The sequence below is a fragment of the Adiantum capillus-veneris genome, chromosome 3, assembly GCF_014529385.1.
Source record: "Adiantum capillus-veneris isolate H3 chromosome 3, ASM1452938v2, whole genome shotgun sequence".
Classification (NCBI taxonomy): Eukaryota; Viridiplantae; Streptophyta; class Polypodiopsida; order Polypodiales; family Pteridaceae; genus Adiantum; species Adiantum capillus-veneris.
This window is the reverse complement of record NC_140933.1, coordinates 35836719-35849890: the sequence shown is the minus strand read 5'-3', so window position 1 is coordinate 35849890 and position 13172 is coordinate 35836719. Positions and strand designations below refer to the sequence as shown.

General features: G+C 37.6%; 1 pseudogene; it reads left to right on the top strand.

Annotated features, from left to right (window-relative positions):
* The first annotated feature begins 11204 nt into the window (after positions 1–11204).
* Positions 11205–12966, top strand: LOC147460744 (isoamylase 3, chloroplastic pseudogene; annotated as a pseudogene).
* The last annotated feature ends 206 nt before the right edge of the window (positions 12967–13172 follow it).

Sequence of the window (13172 nt, the reverse complement as noted above, 5' to 3'; positions counted from 1 at the left end):
TTTTGGGCCTCAAAACTTTACCTCCAAAGGACCAAATAGGTGGAAAAAAAATTGGCCCTTTTTTTGTACCACCATCCTTTGCTTTCAGCCATGGGATTGTGACGGTGGCATCTTCTACATCAATGTGAGGAGGCTCAGATGCCTCTCCTCAGATCTAAAGAACCTTTGGTGGGGGGGAAGAGCCGAGAGTTATCTAGATTTATTACTTCCTTGGCACTACTAGAGACGACTACACTGTTATCTCTAAGGATGGCCTTGACATGACCTTAAACGAATGGGTTTACAATCAAGTGGTAAAGGTGATCCCTACTTACAGGATCAAACCCATCTCTGTCCTTGATATCTTTCCTGACAATAAGATTCTTGAACCCCACAAAGATGTGTATAAGAGCTACTATTCAAATGAAATAGTAGAATGCAAGAACCTCTCCACAAATACCTATCGACTATACCACTATGTCCCTAGATATCCATCTTTGAGAATCGTCTAGTTTTTAGCAAATCTAACCTTTGTATATATCATGATAGAATAAAATGATGCTCATCTAGCTTCTCAACGAGATGTCAACTTTGTATATGTTTTGATATAAATAAATTTATGGCATATTGAACTTAATGAAATTAGCTGCATTTAAAATTTTATCTTGAGTTGTGGGAGTTTAAAGCACTTGATATAGCATAAAGTCTTTAAATCAAACCATCAACAAACGTATTATTGTGTAGGTACCATCAAATGATTTGTATACTGCCATACAAAAGAGAAAACTTCTCTTGAAACAAGCCCAACCACCCACATTCAAAGGCGAGGGATCCCATGTCTAACGTGATGCTAAAGCCTGGATTGAGGCAATGGAAGACTATTTCAAAGCTGCAGGGACCCAACCTATAAACCAAACTATGCTTGCAATGTTTTGTCTTGTTAGCGATGCAAAAATATGGTGGAAACAACATTGCAAGGAATTGGGTGCTACAGGATCTTCCCATTCTTGGGAGGATATTAAAGAAGCCGTTACAACATGATATCTTCCACCTACTCATCATGACACCAAAAAAATTGAATTCTCTGCTCTAAAACAATTACCTTTATTGGTGGGGGAGTCTTAATCCAAATTTGTAACATTGCGAAGATATAACCCAAAAATGTCCACTAAATAGCAGGTAACACGATTCTGTCAAGGGTTGAACCAACTGCTGGATACCTGCCTTGAAGCAATGAGACCTATATCTCTCTAGGATGCTCTCTTAAAGGCAACACCAGTCATTCTCTTCTATGGAAAACTGCATTTGTTATTTTTCCATAGACAGAGAACCAACTCCCACATTTGTGTGACACCTTTGAACGTGTGATGTAAAGCCATACAACCGTTGCTATTGTTCTCCCCTATGGCACAAATAATGCATGGACAGATGCAACCTGCATCATGTAACCAAAAGGTAGATAGTGCATGTGGTTGAGTGAGTCCTCTAAAAAGGACATCTACACATGGTATTCACAATAGCATTTGCATCTATCCTTCAACCGCCTGCAAAAGAATGGCTTCAGCATCTTAAACATTCAATTCATGTCAATCTTGCAATCTGGATGTTTTCTATTGAATCTGCAAAAGAGTTCAACCTACAATATCCAAACTTGATCAATATGTTTACTAGGATGAATGAATCCAAACAAAAATATGCAAATTGCTACCTAGCACTAGACTGGTAAACTAACAGGACATAAAAGTATCCTTTCAGGGTTTTGGGAAAAAATTCCAAAACCATAGTAGATCCACTCATTTTAAAAAAGCCTATCATGAGCTTATAGTTCAAGGACTACCACATTTGGAAACATTGAGAAACTTGTAAGATTTCTCATCCCTTGGTCACTACAAGCCTCCAAAGTTGATGGACTAGTGCATTTTGTCCAAAAAAGCAATTTCTTATGGTTGATTGCATATAAATAAGAGTGGGGATTTTTGTAGGACATGAGATAAAATGCCCGTTAACTTGAATGGGTTGGTGATCAGAACATATGGTTGCTTTTAACTCACTATTTTTTTTTTGTGCAAAAAAATAGGTACAAAAAATTTGCATTTTTGCCATTCTGCGAACATATCATCAAAGTTTCTATAGTCACGCTCAATACAGATACTATATACATGTTTTCTTCATTCCCTTTGGACCTTTGGATTCAAAAAGAGCATGGAGCATGTCAAAAGGATAATGGATCTCTTACTAAGTGGAACCTTGGGGGCAATGATAAAGTGCTAAATACAGCAAACATGAAAAAAGTGGGTTTAGCATTATGTCCTCTAGGAACCCATAGAAACTACTCAATATCTAGCCAAGTTTGTAGTTTAAGATTAGATATGGTTACTACCTACAAAATACACACAATTGGCCTAAGAAACTAACAATATTGAGAAAGTTATAATTGCTACTCTAAAATGTCTCGTATTCTTCAGCAATCAAAAAACTCAACCATCATCATATACTATGTTATATAGCGTATTAGGTTCCCCAAAACTCAAGGAAGATTAGCTTTATGTTATACATTACACTTATACAATCAAAATTGAATTTGGATATCAAGAAAGCCACCAAAAAAATAATAAAAGTGCTAATTTTGGCCAAAAAACAGGATTATGCAATTCTTGTAAGTTGGTCATAACTTTCAATTTTAACACTTAGCTCTCCCTACAAGCATCAAAACATGTTGAGAACTATGAAGGCTTATCCTCTAACAATCTAAACCTCACAAACATGAAGTTTAGAGTGGTATAGTTGCAAAAAATGGAAAAAAAAAGCCAAAAACAAGACCTGTTTCTTCACACAGTTTAGGTTCAAAAATGTTGTGCAAGAGATAGGTTAATGATGAAATCTATACTCCGAAAAAAATGTCAAGTTTTTTTCAGCTCATAAGGCAACTTTGTGGATATATAGCACCTAGAAATTCATTTTCATACTCTTCAAATAGTTCAAGCAAAATGGTCACTTAATAGGACACAAAAGTGTCTAAGGACATTAAAGTGTCCTGTTACCATTCTAGTGCTAGGACATCTAGCATGTTCATGAAAACAAATCAGAGTGTTCAATAGCATAATTAACATCCGAACATGTATGTCACAGGGTTTGTTGACTACCATATATAGTGTTTTCATTAGCATAATAAGTACGTTAATTAGCATACTTAGTGTGCCAACAAGCACATGTAAATAACATAGCATGTGTGCTAACTAGCATATAAGGCATGCTAGCATGCATAGCATGTATTCTAACTAGCATGGACATGTAGTGATTAGCATACCCATGATACTAACTAGCATAGTAGCTATGCTAACAAGCATAATCAATGTGTCGTTTAGCATATAAGGAATGCTAAACTACATAGAAGGTGTCCTAAGTATAATAAAAAGTATGCTAACTACATGGACTAGGTTTTAATCAACATACCCTGAATGCTAACAAGAATAATACGTGTAGTGATTAGCATACCAATTATGCAATTGATCATACCCAACATTGTAATTAGCATACTAGGTATGCTAACAAGCACACAATGTGCCAACCAACATTTCCATTATGTCCATTATGTTACTAGGAAAGGTAGCTAACATACGCATTACATTAAACAACATACTCAACATGCTAGTTTGCATACTAGGAACCTATCGAGCATAAAAATCATCTTAAACAGCATATGCAACACGCTGGTGAGCATACTAGGTATGTTCACTAGCATAGATGGTGTTAACTAGCATACATATTGTGTTAACTAGCATACTCTATATGCTAGGTAGATTACTAGGCATGCTAATTAGCATAAAGGGCATTGATTAGCATACATATAGTATATTGTGTTAAACAACATACTCAATATGCTAGTGAGCACATTAGGTATGCTAACTAGCATACCTACTATGGTAGCAGCATAATCGGTGTTAATTAGCATACATATTGTGTTAACCAGCATACTCTGTAAGATTAATAGGATATTAATTAGCATATATATTTTGTTAACTACCATACCATGTCTGCTAGGAGGTTACTAGGCATGCTAACTAGCATATTCATTATGCTAAATAATCAGATAAGTGGTTACCTGGTGGATTTTGAGAGTCAAGAGGATGACACATCCGCTCAGCATAGTGATTCACACATGAGTGAATCCATTGCAAAACCAATGGCACCTATCGAGTAAGAAAATTTTATCGACAACGTGGTCAAGAGGTTAATTCCTCTTGTGAGGTCTGAGTCGAGGGAGCCTAAGTGGTGCGAAATTGAGAAGAAATGGACGAAACATACGGGGAAAGAGTGTTACTATAGCATGGAATATGAAAGACATATCAAACCTGTTCCAGTAGCACCTACTCCACCTAGATACTTTACGAGGATTGCACAAGGACCAACAGAGGTTTCAAGTCCACACCCTATCTTAGGACAACAACCTCTACTGCCAGGTGCTAGGATGCCTGTAGACATGAGATAGATGCCAATGATGGAAGCATCAAATAAACCATTGCTAGTACCTACTTAAATGTATTATAACAACCAAAGTGGGTACTACCCTTCATAGAAACAAAATATGAGAGAAACATATGGAGTGGTAAGGTCGGTACATCCTCCACCTCTTTTGGTTTGATCTGATGAAAGAAGGTACGAGATGGACAAAAGGACATTGCGGTTCATTGAATATAGAGGCTTATCTAGGTCAAAGCCTGCTTACAGCCAACCAGAGTCAGAATGTCCTCAAATGGAGATCACTCAAGTAAATGCCTATTGTCTTGATTGTAATATCACTCACTTGATCTCCAGCTATCTGAGAAACCCAAATCCAATGGGAATTGTGCAGCTACCCAGTAGCTCGGAAAATGAAAACTTTGTACCAGTTCAAGTAGTTACAAGAGCACAAGCTCAAAAGAAAGCTGACAAGAACACATAGAAAAAGAAAACAAAAAGCGACGAAAGTCCAAATATGGATGATGATCCAAAGACCGATGCACCTAGTCAAAAAACGAAGAGCAAACGGAATAGTTGGAAAATTAGAAAGTCTAGGATGAAAGCACGTAGGGAATGAGAACAAAAATCCCTAGCTGATAACTTATCAAAGTGCAAGAGCGAATAAGACAACACGAGGAAAGGGTTGCACCTTCTCTTACGTAGATGTATCAACCTCCAAAAATGTCATCCATACAAGAGAAATCAAAAAGTTCTATTTTAGGAGGATCAGTGTTGGTGGAGAAAGTGAACGAACATTTAGATGGGCTTAGGAAAGCATAGGAGGCACGACGTAAAACTAACCAAACCTAAGAACATAGGAGGTTGACTTATCCAAGTACTAAAAGACACCAAAAAAAGGCTTGAAATGTGCATGAAAATGATTCAAACAGCCCCAGAACTACTAAAAACACTAGGGGGAAAACCTGAGGAAGTGATCCGTGTCCCACCTACACCAGTAATCCCACCAAACTAGGAACGAAAAGAGAAAGATTCTAGTCATAAGCACATAGCAAAGCTCAATGACCCACAATTACAACCAAGGATAGTGTTGAATACCACAGATAAATCTTATGAGAGATTTCACCAAGCTATACTTGAGAATTGTGAAGAAATAGATGGTCTTGATGAGTTGTGGAAACGATTCAGAGAGGCCAATGAAACTGATAAGCTAAGCAGACAAGTAAACCAGATTTTTGATGAAAGAGGAGTGTTTCTTCCACCAATAGAGGAATTTGAGTCTAGATCTCAAATGAATCTAGACATACGATTGTATTTGGGAGACAAAGGATCTGTACAGCCTATGGACATTTGATCCTATTTGTTAAGAACACTACTGTCCTATATGGGAGAGTACGAGGCTAAGTCAGATGTTGTTGTAGTCCCATCATAGAGACTATCTCCCAACAATGCCATCAATTCAAAGGGGTTAGTAAATATTCTATCGACCCCAATTATCTGTACGATAATGTTAGCCGTGTTGCTTAGAATAAGACCAAGAACATGGGCTAGGACTCTCGGTACAATTTTTGCTCCAATCCTACCAAAATAGCCACAAGGTCAATTTGCAACCTTCAAATCTCAAAAACTTAATTTCAAGTAACAAAAGTTATCCAAATGACTTCAATTGCTAGGCCAATTTCATATAGTGTCTATCAGCTTTCTAGACTAAAAAAAAGTGAAAATGGATCTTCCGACTAGTAGGAGATAATAAGCGTGCTTATTTCCATTGGGCCAAAAAAGGACTATTTTGCACGTTTTCTAGTCCTCACTAGTCAAGTATATCTCCAATACGCCTTGAACATGGTTATTTCAATTTGATCCGATTTCACAAGAGTTTTTGTATTTGGAAGTTTCAATAGAAAATCCAGTGGTGATACAAGTCAAATGATGTTTAAATCAGTTGAAATGTCTTCCAAGAACTCTATTGCTACTGAGCATTGAGATCTTTTAAAGTTTGGCTAAAAATCACCTTATTATCTCCACAATGATAGATGCATGCAAAAGTGAGCTTTATTGGCTAAACGTGCTTACCTTAACTTATATAAGATGTGATTTCCATCAAACTCCCAAGAAAGTGTAGACACTATCCTGTAGATAATAAACGCTTTTTTTTCTTGCGCTTGAAACTAAGATTTTTTCACATGAATATCTTGTTTGGGTGGTATGTTAATGCTTTTGTGAAGGCACCATTGATTCTAACTCCATCTGGGGGCAAAATTGGGTTGAAATATATTTCATGCTAAACATACAACTAGGGGTAAGAACACTTGAAATAAAATAGAACTTGACCAAACTGCTTGATAGTCTTTAAACAACTTATTACAACTATAAGAGGTGAAAATTTGAAAAGAAGTTGCAAAAAATAACGACCTAGAAAGTAAGCCACTTAATATCTAGGAGGCTAAGAAAGAAAATTTTGGACCATTTCTCAACTCTAGAGGTATCAACATAGTGTAAGGAGGCTCTGATTCAAGGTTGGTAGCACTTGAACTTGTAAGTGGCCAGAGAGACCCAGAAGTCATTGAAACTAGACTGCATACACAAAATTTGTCCTAGAAACTTCAACATTGATCTAAACTTCATGAAACTTGATCTATAGCTTGATTAAAGTGTTTACATATAGTGCAAGCCACTTACTCATACTTGGCTATAACCTTTCCAAGATTAGTGATAACTAGGACTGCTATTTTGAAACCATGAACTCACTTTATGAGTGGTGTACATGAAAACACTAAAATTTCTACAAGCAGCATTAGGGATGTCAACTCACAAGGTGAGATCAAGAACCTTCCTTGATTCATACTTACCCTACTCCTAATCAATCATAAAATAATAGTGGAAAGTGTCCACCATCAGTGGTTTTTCTTTGTTTTTTGCTTTCAAATTGCATCAATTCTTAGACTCTGATATAGTCTAAGCTATCAGCCACTAGAAAATGACCTAGTCTAAGCTTAAAGGTCCTTTCCACCATAAGTGGTTTTTCTTTGTTTTTTGCTTTAAAATTGCATCGATTCTTAGACTCTGATATAGTCTAAGCTATCAACCACTAGAAAATGACCTACTCTAAGCTTAAAGGTCATCGATGAGTATGACTTCTCCCCAGACACCTCTACACAGCTAAAGTAGACACACCTCAACCATGCGGTTTCTAAAATCTCTTTTGGTAGTCCAAAGAAAAATTTAGAAGATGTTTTTGGAAAATTCTATTGAGCATTGAGATATTTTCTAGTTTAGGTCACCTCATCCTCGGTAACGGTGCCAAAATGTGGAGCTCCCCGAATGCCAAGCCTCGCTATCTTATTGTAGTGACAATGACAACCATGAACATCATTATCATACCGTGGGATGGAGTTGACTCAACTAGTGCATGGAGGCTACAAGAGGTTGCTAATATCTCAAAAAAGATATCCAATCCTTATCTAACCCAAATCTACACTCTATTGCATGTTAGGTAGCATAAGCTAACTATGATACCTCAAATATATGTCATTGATTTACCAAGAAAATGACGTCCAAATGAGACGAAACTTATAGGATGGATAGGCAACTTTTAAAGAAACATGTCCATGTCCTCAAATCCCCCTTTTAACCACTTGCCAAAATCATGCTTTTTGCTAAAGACGGAGTGTTAGAATAGGAAAAAGAGAAAATCAATCGATAGAGGTGCTTGAAAACCAATTCTAGAGACTTTGGAATGCTTTTTAAGAAGTTTTGTCCGCAAAATCATCAGTAGAGACATTATACTCATATAATGTCTCAACTGTGATTCTGGCAATAAAATTGAACTTTTGACATTATAGTTCTGTTCTATATGTTATGTTGAGCACAGAAATCAAATTTCATTTCACTTGGGACATACAGATTGAGAGTTTTTTACTCTTTTAGAGGATTTCCTTATCAAGAAGTGGTGATTTTGATCAATTTTGACATCCAAAATTTGTTGTAATCACATATTCTTGTCGTCTGCATCAAGGAGCACCTTGGGTAGAGATAAAAGTCGATTCTGACCACTCAGAACTTATACGCATATAATGTCTCAAAGGCCAGATTTGAGGTCAAAATTTTGAACTGAGTGCATCCTTGTGGTCTAGGGCATTAAGAAAGCATATTGGCCAAATTTCGTCCAATTTGGAGCAAGTTTGAGCTTCCAGAGACCAGAGACAGATCTAGGCAAGGTGATTGCTTGAAGTAATCATAACTTGCTCAAAAATTGTCCAAATTCAGTTTTGAAACTTGTTGTGAGTTGTTGCCGAGGAGAGGAACCTCTGGAGTGAAATTCACTTCATTCTGACCAGTTAGACATTATACGCGTATAATGTCTAAAGGCCATTTTTAGAGATCAAAATTTGGAACTGAGCATACCAGGGTGTTAAGCAACACAAGACAGGCTCACATACTAGATTTTGAAAATTCTGAGGAAAGGAACAAAACTCACCTCATTCTACCATAAAAAACATTATATGTGTATAATGTCTCAAGTGCCAAAACAAAGGTCAAATTCACAAGCTGAAACTTGCAGTGGGTAGAGGACATCAAGGAGAGCTCACATACCAAATTTTGTCAAATTTTGAGCACATAGACATTATACACATATAATGTCTCAAGAACACTTTTAGGGGTCAAAATTTGGAGATGAGCATACCAGGGTGTTAAGCACCACGAGACAGGCTCACATATCAAATTTCATCAAAATCTGAGCAAAAAGATATTATACGCGTATAATGTCTCAAGTGTCAAAATAAATGTCAAAATCATAAACTGAGCATACCAAAGAGTAGAGTACATCAAGGAGAGTCTACAGTTTAAATTTGGAGAAATTCTGAGTCAAAAGACATTATATGCGTATAATGTCTCCAGGCAAAGGTTGAGTCGGAACAAATTGTTTTGGTTATAACTTGAGCTTCCGGTATCAGATTCAAAAACTTTCTTTTATCAAAATGAAGCTCCAGAGTAGCTCTACAACTTTTTTGTGTTAACCTTGAAGAAAAATTAATAGACTCTGATGAGGTCATTCGTTGTTGGTCAGTGCTCAAAAAACGTCGTTTAAGGCCTCAAAATGCATCCGCAAGTTAAGGGTGTCCAAAAGTGAGAATTGTGAGACAACGATCATGGTTTTGGACATAGTTTTGACTTCTCCCTAGACAAAGGACTTGAAAACAGTGGACTGAGCCTTCTTACATCAAGCCAGAGCTGCTAAGCTTAGAAATCATGTACAGTTTAGACTCAAATTCAGCTTACACAAGCTTCGGGATCCCAACAATAGAGGAGCATCCGCCCCTAATGGATCTTCCAAATTTGCAATTGGTAAGGACCATTTTTGTTGACAGATTTTGGATGACTGGTCATGAAAGTGAAGGACTATATAGATACATTGATGACAAAGAGGTCAATCTTAATAGGCGCATAGAGCCGTACCCAGAAGAGCTAACGGATCACAAGCTCTTATATGTCTATAAATACGGAGTCGACTGACACTGGAGAACTATAGTTGTTGATGCGTATGGTCAAGAATACAGAGTTGTAGAATGCACAAATCCACAGACTGCATTAGAAAGAGGTGGATATTTGGTCAATGAAGGACCATGAATACCTCCACCAAGCATGAGAATTTCAAAAAGGGAGCCACCTGGATTCCCTTCTAGAGCGATAACAAAAGACAGACTGGGAGATACTAGGGCAAGACTTGTAGACAATCGACGAGTTAGACCATCCCAAGTCTAGAAATGGGTAAATAGGAAATAATCCAAAGATAAAGATCCAAGAGATCACATAGCAACTTTCAATACAGTAACTAGAGCAAAAAGGGTTTTGAATTTTGCAACACAGTTTGTGGGATTTGGATTGACTCTAGAATATGACGCGGCTACCTAGTTCATCGACTGAGTGGAGAGACAAGATTTTGAGACTTTGGATGAGCTGTTTGAGGAATTCATTGAAGAATTCTCTCAAAAATCTATAGATTCAACCAAAAAGAGGGAAAATCAGTACACAAAGCAGCATTACGGCTCAAGAGATATGTTAAGCTTTGTCCGATAGCGGAGCTACCTACACGATGCTGATCTTTATCCAAGGAATGAGACATGTGGGTCTTCAAATATATCTTCATATGATAAGGAGCGTGATGCTAAATGCATTGATCAAAGAACCCCAAAGAGTATTGACCCCAAATGTTGGTGCCGCTTTGAATATTTCTTTATATTGCTTCAACTGAGTACAATGCCGGTACTCCAATTTCATGCACCTTCACTTTGAAGCGTGCCAGAAAGTGAGCCCTCTGCAGGCCTTGAAAGAAATTACATGAAAATCATCAAACTCAAAAGCATCTGGTCCAAAAGCACCAAGCCCAAAAAGTTGTCAGCATAAAAACAAGGATTTCCATATAGTTCTACCACATCAGAATCCAACGTGAAATGTAGAATTCTGTAGAGCCTACCACGTTAACATGTCAGCGTATAATCTAGAAATACATATAGACTGTCAACAAAAATTCTGAAAATTTGTACAACTGCCAGGTCATCTTCTCCACGCGCACGTGTGTGGGCTTTCTTTATTTCAATGTCTTTATGTCACTTGGGCCCCATCGGATGGAGTCTCATAAGTTGGTAGGACTTCTTTTTCTTCTATTGTTGCTCCTCTTAGGGTTAGGCCCCTTGGCAAGGATCTACAGGTTGGCATTGTTCTTCAGTGGATTGACACATCAACAATTTGTGATAGGTGATGCCAAAATGGCAAAGATTTTGATGGTTGAAAACACTAGGTTCTTTGTCAGCCTGCTGAGGAGAAGCATTGCAAGTTGGTGAACTTCTATTGGACACTGGGCGCCCCACCTCTCCTTAAATAGGAAAATCATGTTGGGTTGAGCACTTGTCCCTACAGCCCATGACCTTGGAAATTCTGGTATAAATAAAAAAATAAAATAATGAAAATTTTTGCAAATGGTACAGGCTCAAAAAGGGTTCACTGACTTGGAAAATGCGAATGTTGTGTCCTAACGGTTGTGCAACTAATCTAAGTGCCTGGACATACACGGCCTACGCATAGGCTCACAAGGGTACTAGAACACTTCCTACGCTCTCCTAAACCCTAGAATGGTATAGCTTATCCACATGCACATAGGATTAGATGTGCACATGGCAACAATCTACAAAATGGTATGAGAGTCTCCCTTTGAAGAACTTTAATCAGTTCACATTTGCCTAGCTCTTGAAAACAGCAAAAAAAAAATCATTTTATCATTGTTCTCCCACATGTGAACTCAAAATTTAGTGTGAGAGCCTTCCGGATGCTCCTGGCACACCTCATTTGTGCAATTCTGTATTCAAAAATTTTTGTAGCAACCACCCAGTTACTTTAACATACAAACAAAAAAGTTTTTAGGTTTCAATTGTTGAAAGTGGTGTTAACTTTGCACTGTACACAAAACATGCTATAGATGTTACTATGTGTTTGTCCTTAGCCAATGACATAGAAAAATCAACCATTAAAATTCCTTTAAACCCTTTGATGAACAAGACTGGAGATGTGTGTCATGTTTGTGTTGAGAAGCTTCTGCTTAATAATGTTGTCTATGGCTACCGTGTCGATGGCCTTTAGAGCTCAAGCTAATGGTGAAGGCTCTTCATCAAGCAGGGATCAAGGTAATCCTAGATATGGTCTATAATCATACCAATGAAGCTAATGATGAATTTCCATACACGACATCATTTTGAGGAATTAATAATTTGACATGCTACATGGTGGACACAACAAGCTATGTGAAGTTGAGGAACTACTCTCGATGCGGGTGGAAGAGTACCCTGGAGTTGGTTTTCATTTTTCTATTGCAAGATTTCTTTGTCATGGAGGTGATGGGCAGCCTCTTAGTACTCCTCCAGTTATATGGGCTATTGATAAATAAAGACCTAGCTCTTGCAAACTGCACGCTTATTGTAGAACCTTGGGATTGTGGAGGACTCTATCAAGTGGGCTGCTTTCCAAATTGGGATAGGTGGGCAAAGTGGAATGGGAAGTATGGAGATGATGTTTGTAAGTTCATCAAGGGCGACGATGCGATGACATCTTCTTTTGCAACACGGCTTAGTGGATCAGTAGATATGTATCATGTCAACAACCCCAAACCCTTCCATAGCATAAATCTTGTAATAGCTCACGATGGATTCTCTCTATACAATCTTGTGGCCTACAATCAAAAGCACAATAAGGCAAATGGAAAAGGAGGAAATGATGGGTGCAACAATAACTTTAGTTGGAATTGTGGAATGGCACGTGAAACCACTGACCCACATGCTTTCTCTCTACGCTCACGCCAAATCAAGAACTTTCATGTGGCCTTAATGTTATCATTGGGGACCCCAATGTTTCTTATGAGTGATGAGTATGGTCATACACGATATGGAAAAAATAACAGCTATGGCCATGATACCAAGTTATCATTTTCAATGGGATAAGGTCAAAAGATACAACACTATTGGACTCATCATTCCATGATTCCTTACACATCAATTTGTTAGTCATAGTTTTTCTTTGAATTTCAGAACTTTCAAGTGTTAATACATCTTTGCCTGACTTTAACACAAAATCATCTTTCCTGCTTTCTTTGAGAAGCGTCTCTTTTGCAAATGCAGCTACGACAATGGTAGCATATCTGACTACCTCCATGTATCTAATTTCTCATGACTCTATTTCCAAGCACA